This window comes from Eurypyga helias, unplaced genomic scaffold, assembly GCF_000690775.1.
Source record: "Eurypyga helias isolate BGI_N326 unplaced genomic scaffold, ASM69077v1 scaffold5969, whole genome shotgun sequence".
In the NCBI taxonomy this organism is placed as follows: domain Eukaryota; kingdom Metazoa; phylum Chordata; class Aves; order Eurypygiformes; family Eurypygidae; genus Eurypyga; species Eurypyga helias.
The window spans coordinates 1-8,107 of NW_010271265.1; positions in this window are offsets into that span (position 1 = coordinate 1).

Here is an 8,107-nt window from a genome sequence, read left to right on the forward strand (position 1 = left end):
GCCGGAGTTAAACCACGACACAGTCCAAGTTAGACCATGACACAGAATGACTTTATAGTCTGCATCAATCTTTCTGTGAAAAAAATTACTGCTTTGGATATTGTTTTCGACCTTATAGGACAAAAAGTATGTCAGTTGGCTAAAGTAAACCTCATCTCACTTGTATTCTTTCTTAAACTTCGAAAAAGCAAATGCAGTTCAAGTTTTTAAAAGACTCCTACATGTTCTTTTGTATTTAAGACCAACATCTTGTCAGAAATGTCTTTGTGCAGTGACTTCACTCCTGTTTGTGATTCCCAGGCTACACCATGCAAGAGGAAACCCTTTATTGATTGCTTTTGAAATTACATTTCTCAGCATAAATGCTTTAATAATTGACTGAATAAAATTACAGGTAACCTCTACGGGAACAGTTCCATTACAGAATGGTTTTTATCGTTTATTTGTGAATGTGTTACTCATTGGTAACCTCCCTCAGACAAAGTACTGGTGATTATCTTTAGATTTTGGAGCTCAAATTTAACAACTAATAAAGGGACATCTATATTGCAATAATAATAATAATAATATTCTAAAATGTTTCCATTTTTTGAAATGTAAGTGTAAGTGCTTGTTCTCAGCAGCAGCATGAGAAAAGTAATCTTGAAAAAGACCAAAATTCCTAGAATTTGAGCCAGAATTCTCTGAACATTATATATGTATACATACCTACACAAAGTATTAGGATTTAAATGAAATTTCTTATCAGCATTAAAAAAATCCACAGCCTACTGTAGAGTGTGAAAACTGGGAAACTTCCACTGAGCACTCTGATTACTTTTTTTTTTTTCCTCCAAGGGCTCCAACCCACAGTCATTTATTAACAAACATCCTAGAAACTCAATTTCCACATAGACACATATATCAAACCCTTATGAAGCCAGAACTGTTACTTCACTGCAACACATGGCTATGGAAGTCCCCAAGACATGATTTTTACATAGCTCTGCTGTACACACAGTCGAAGCGTTCCTTTGTCCAAAGTTAGTTGACAAAGTTAGTAAATCACAGCTACCTCACAAAGTATTTCTTTTGCCACTTTCCCTGAACTCAGTGTCTAACACAAGTCTATTCTAGAACAGGCAAGCCAAATATAAGGCTTGACAAGAATTCATTTATGACTAGACTGATATCACAGGAAGACAGCATCTCATCATACAGAGGGAAATCCACTTCCATACAGATTTACAGAAGATTTGTGAATGAGACCTACAGACTCTGTTCTTGTTTCCCATGCTGGCACCTTGGCAACTCACACATGTGGGACAGCATAGGAGTCCCCGCAGGCTCCTGGGCTGTATGCATCAGCCCCTTCACACCCACAGCCTAAGAGTAACACTTCAGGTCCAAGACTATCTCCTGTATCACAATCCTAGCACACAGTCCCACTACCAACCCTACAGTGGGGACACGTCACACGTGAGACTAATGCACAGGAGGGAAAATTCGTACCAGAATTTACAAAATCATAATAAATCAAACAGCAATTTTAAAATGTGTTCATTCCATACACAGTTCAATAGACATACAAATACATTTGTGTATTTAATAGAACTTAATTTGTTTCCAGTAGCATTAAAAGTTTTGCATGTGATCATCACTGGAGTGCACTTGTTTCAGCAGAGAAAGAACAATAATTGTAATTTATTATGGGCTATTGCTAATGACAAATCATGCAGCTCTATTACTCAGTCATACACAGCAACAACAAAATCAATCACCGCAGTCCCTTTGACAGTATTTGTCTGCTACTCCAGGAGAGCTGGTAGGATCAATATCCAACAGTACATGCTAACACAAAACCTGAGGCAAGACATATCGGAGTCATCTCTGTGGTTTTGCTTCTGAAACTTCATGTCTATGTGCACAAACAGAAAGTATAGACAGTTTCTCAGTTTGAAACTTTCTATTTAACCTAAGCTGCCTTCCTTTTTCCACCAAAGTAGGTTTCACATCAAACACACTACTACTACCCACATTTCGGAATCAAAGTGAAAACCAGTAATTTCCTAGGATAAATCCAGTTTGCAAATAAAATTTCCTATATATGCATATTTTCTTCAGATGCAGTTAGGAAAAATGAAGGCTTAAATTTGAATTTTTACAATGAAATATTCTAGAACTCAGGTTACAGTGACTATTACAAGGTTCCTTATCTGCTGAAAACAATGCAAGGCAGGCCAGTATGATGTGTCAAGAACATGCAAACAACTTCGTGTTCATTCAGTGCCAGTGTAGCTTCCTTGCTACATGAAATCAGACAAAAAGGGATTTTTGCTTGCTTTATTTTTTAAATCCTCACTTCTGAGGCAGCACCCCTTTCTAGCTGTTTTATCAAGTTTGTTGTTTCTACGATTTACCTAGTTGAAAAACATCTGCAGATTTCTCTTCATTAAGTAAAAAGGGTTGGGTCTGAGCAACAACATGGATTTATACAGCACTGAGACTTTTCTGGCTGCTATCCCAGGCAGCATTTAAAACAGGTGCTCTTAGGTACTTTTTTAATTCCTAACATTTTCTGCACTTAAAAACAAAAAATCATTGCAATAACAAACTTAAAAAAATATTCTCAGATTTAAGGCACTGAAAAGATGATATCTCAACAATACAATTAGAAAGAACCAAAACCATAAACACAGAAAAAACATTTGTGTCTTTGAATAGAGCTAGCCTGGTACCCAGTGTATAAGAAAAGGCACAAACATACAATTTAAATAAATGTAAAAGCCAAACTAACATAAAGCTGTTGAGAAAAAGGCAAAGTGACTGAATATAGCAGTCAGATCACTTAACATTGGCCCAACTCACTAAAAATTCATCTTTCTGATAGTAAATGTCATCACATTCATTTCACATGGTCCACCACACATCCTTTTCCTCCTACTTCAGCAAGGCAACAATGCTATTTTTCATCCACACTAATTGCAAAAGCCTTAAGGACAGAAGGGTTGTCCATGTGCAAGTGAAGAAAGTGCAGTGCTTTCTTCAAAAAAGACCTAAAAGAGAGACAGCGTGAAATAGCTTGGCATACAACCTGGCTTTTAAGAATTAAAAATAGTATGCATGCAAAAATCAGTGCTATCAAGAGTGTTGGTAATGTCCCCCTCCCAACAGATAATCACTTAAATTTTAATCTACTGTAAACTTTTTTTTTTTAAAAGTGTATACAGCTCGAGTTCAGGTTAAGCCCAGTTTTTGCAGTATGTTAGCAGTTTTCTGACATTAAGTGTATTCAGAAGCTTTGAACAAGTCACTGTAAATAGTTTTTCTATATTGTAACCTACTGAGTTAGAATGATCCACAATTCCTACATTTTGCATGTAAGTCCTTGGATTGTACTAAAAACTATTTAGTGGTTCAGCCTGCAAACTGAATTTGGAAGTGTCAAAACACAATGTCATTTTATCCATATTCAGAGTTCAAGTTAAACGTGCAGTGACTACTGTGTATCCTTACACAGGCTAAAGAGTAGGTTTTTCAATAGAAAATACACATAATCACAAAGTTCTTCAGTACTTCCATTGAAAACACTGACATCTAAAGCTCTTCAAACTGACATAAATTATGTAACATAAATCATCATTTCTTAAGCACAGTAAAAAAAGTGTGAACCCCTTTTAGAGCACTTGTGTACTTAGGAATTTGCTCTAAATGCCAATAAATGACATGGCTATTTACTTTAAAAATAACGCAACTATTCCATAATTTTTGGAATTTGACAATAAGTCACAGGTACTATTTAAAAAAATAACAAACACATTTACATTCCCTCCTGAGGAGCTCTTTACATAAAAAGATTGTGATATGAACTGCCTTGACACGTAAGGGGAGGGAATAACTCGGTGAATTTTTAATAGCCTTCCCTGCTCTCTGGGATGACGTCAAGGGATGCCTGCAAACCAAAACACACTGTGTAACGGTGTGGAGGAAACAACAGATAATGAGGATAAACGACAAGAGTAGATACCAATGGGTATATCGCCATGCCCGACCACTCTTTCTGACCTTATTCACGTCACCTCTGCTGTTACCTCTGCACATGCTCCCACCTACCTCCCCTCCCGCTCCTTCACAAATTGACACTGGCTTTCTGCACAGCATCGCAGCACGCACATATTGCCACGACTGTCTCTGAGGTGGGCTCACCAAGAGGTCTCACTTGAAAAGAGGAAATTGCAGTCAAAAGGAAAAAATTGAAAGGCTTCAATTTCAGAGGGAAATAAGGCTTCAATTAGAATTTGTTTTGTTTTTACTTTTATCTTATTGCTCATTCTACTTTTCCTTCCAAAACATAGGCTAGACAAGTGTTGAAGCAAGTTCCCCCTGCAATAAAATCACCTGCAGCAGTCTGGGAGACAGACCGTACACACTAATTCAGCCACGTAGCCGCAGAGAGTCCCAGGACCTTCTGCACCTGTCTCATTTAACAACAGAGAAAGAACAGTCCGTGGATCTTCTCAGTCTTCCACCCATTCAGCCTCTACTATAAACTCCTACCTCTGGATATCCAATGGAATTGGCAGGGTATCACACCCTTTGTCATAGGGATCTTTTGCAGTGCAGAACTGTCCCAGCTCTGCTGCAGGAGGGACTCTTGAAAGAAAAAAAATCTTTCCACCACAGAAAGGTAATGTGCAGTCTTCTAAATTAAAATTTAATATCCTTCCCCCCACCCCTTTTTTTTTCCCCCCCTCTTCGGAGTCCAAATATTTTTAAGCTTTACTTTTACAGATTTTCCTTCAGTGCCTACAGGCTGGCAAAGAACAGTAGATCTCATGAGTAAATAAACACCTTGAAGAATAAACAAAAGGAACCTTACACAATATTCTACCTCTGTAACTATCAGGAAACTCACTGTTCCAACATACAAATTTCATTCCTTTTCCTCTTTTGATGCCTGCAGACAGGTAACCAGAGGATGACCGTATCATTAACGTCTTGGCTTCTCAGTAACAAAGACATGCTGTAGGGTATGTGTACGAGGCATGTTCATATTTGCAAAATGTAAACGTTATCTAATTGAATCTGATAAAGTGGCAGAAGATAGGATTTCTGCCTTGGCAGCCTAACACTGAAACGTTATCATAAATTAGAGTAATAAATAACAGAAAGAAGTGTTTGTTCACTTAAACAAATGCTCAATGCATTCAGCCATTAGTATCCCCAGGAAGTGTTGCTCAAGCAATTCAAGTTCAAATGATTTGAACTTTACATTTTCACTTCTTACTGTAGCTGTTTTAATTAGAAGAAAATAGGTGAGTTTGACAAAGACTGTTTTTACATTTTAAAAATTTCTTCAACCGTACCACACAACATCCTTTATGGAGTGGGGGGGTGCCCGATTACATTTTAATAGTACAAGTTGATTGTTCTTGATGAATATTCTGCATTGTTTCTGACTGGCTAAGACTAAAATAATTTTTGAAATTATTGTAATAATTAGTATTTGTTATATATAATTGAATTTTGCTCTGCAATTATTTGCTAAACTTTGAGTAATTCAGATAATTTTTGCTAAATCGTATAAGAATCAGACTTCAGTTAACAGTCACCCAATTATTATAAATTATACCTAAACCCTGTTGTAATATATCTTCCCTAACAAAAAACTATTGTAATTAAGTTTATATAGTGTTCCTTATCATGATTTTTTCTTTCTGTGTAAAAAAAAACCCCAACCAATCTAAAGCCCTGATATGACCTGCATATATTACACATCTGTTAAATTTAGCACCACTCTTGTCTTGGACTGACATTCAGGGAAGACAGGGCACTGAATTGTTAAGTTTTAATTGGTATTTCTCAGAATCCCGTGCAGCACCTCCTCCTTTTACACTATCACTTGTGGATGGGGCTGGTACCAATGATTTCGCAAAGAGAGCACTTCATATTAGAGCCATTCCTGATTAACATTGCGCTTTACTGGTATTAAGTCATTTATTAATACCTAAAGAAACAAAAGAATATGCGAATGCTCTGCTATTTCAGAATTTTGGGGGGGGATGATCTTTAAAGTGAATCAACTCAAAGAGCAATGGTTTACACAGCCAGTTCAGAGAAGATGGTATGTTTCCTGGTTATGTCATTAAGAAATGCAAGCCACAGAGATAACAACTTCTTGCAATCAATGCAACTTTTCCCCCCCACTGACTTCAGAAAAGGAAAACAATCCCCAAAAGTAATGAAAAATTCTGTCAACGTGTCTCTGAGCTGTTCTAGACACATTTGGGTATATATTTATTAAGTATGTATTATTTGATCAATTTCTGATTCCTTCTCAGATGCTTTCATTGTATTTGCTTGTGGATAGGGAATACTAATAAATTCACAGATGCATAAAATTGACATATATTGAAATAACCAAAATGTTGCCAGTCAAGTCACTTTCAACTGCTAAAATCTACTTTACTTGCTTCCCTGTGATTTTTAAACAGCAGTGGTAAAACTGATCAAAGACTTTATTATTCCCATTCTTCCTGTTTTGTGAACCTACGAGCAATGACAAAAGGCATAACATAATTCCTCATGCCATTTAGTACTTCCTGAATAGAGAGTGCTTATCTCCACAAATATCAAAACAGAAATGTACTTTTTAAGTTCTGTGACAGGTAATCCATATTTGCCATGAAGAGCATATTATTCCCCACTGAGCCAGGTACTGGTGTAAAATTTACAGTTTAACACTATTTGCAAGTTGGGGGGGGGGGGGGGGGGCGGACGGACACCACACAAAACTCATCATTTATAGTATATACACATATATATAGTGTGTATATATATATAGTGTATGTATATATACACACACACACACACACACCCCTTTCCCCCCACCCCACCCCGGTATTAGCAAGTATTGGTTATGGCAAGTAATTGGGTGGTGGGCAATTTCAAAATACTAAATTATTATTTTGAGAGCTATTTTCATGCAGAAGAAAGGAATAGTTATCAGTTTTATGTCTAAACGAAGCACTGACAGAATGGCATCAAAACAACTAATGGCTGACACAACAACTAATTACCAAGGAACTCTCCAGTACAAAGACACATGCCTTCCATGATTAAGTAAGCATAACCTATCCAGCAGTCCTGGAAGGTGAAAAATAAGTCTCAACATATGCACATGCTCCATGGATATCGGTCTCGAATCCACAAAAGCTCAGAAGCTTGCGCTACACAGAATTATACCATGGGATTTAAAAAGTTTTAGCAATGTATTCACGTTATAAACAGCACAAAAGTTGTAGTATTCTGATTTTTTCCATTTGTGCATGAAATCCAGTTATCACAAAGTTCAACCATCATCAAAATGCAACCACCCTTTCAAGACCGGCAGAAAGGGTGTTATTGATCCACAACAACACTTGGATTCTGCAGAAGACATGCTTTTTGCTTATGCATGTGTTCACTGTCTTACCTATGAAAGTGAGGAGCTGATAAGGGAAAAAAATTCACTTTCCTTTTGTGAGCATCTCCCAGTTGCTAACTTGATTTGCAACACCCTTAATTCCCTGTAATACTGACAAGGTGCAGTGCTCCAAACTCCAGCATAGAGTGTGGTCTCTGCAAAGTCCTTGAAAAGGAATCAGTACAGCTTATCCTCAGATGGGCAAGTCTTAAGGTAGAAGAAGGTGGTAAAAAACCATTCAGCTGCTAAGTGATGTACACACACTTGTCTCATAGACAATCTGTCTTACTACATCCATACATTAGCCCTGGGGGGACGGGGGAGGGAAAAGTACCAGAGACATAGTATTACTTAAAAGTGCACAAAATGTTTTCCTCATAATATGATTTTAATAACTTTTACATGAACTCTGGATAGGGACCCACATTGAACTTGGTATCTACTGATTTTCTATTACGCTAACATGGACATATTTAAAAGCCTTTGTTTTACTCCAGAAGCATGGGTAATAATATTATCTCCTCGGGTGAATTATTCTCCTCTGCCTTTACATGCCTACAGGAAAGATCTGTGTTGGAATTAATTGACTATATTCCCTTTTTAGGGATATGGAGGAAAAACACAGATTTTAATTTTCTCAGTCAGTGCTCATCTTAGATACCA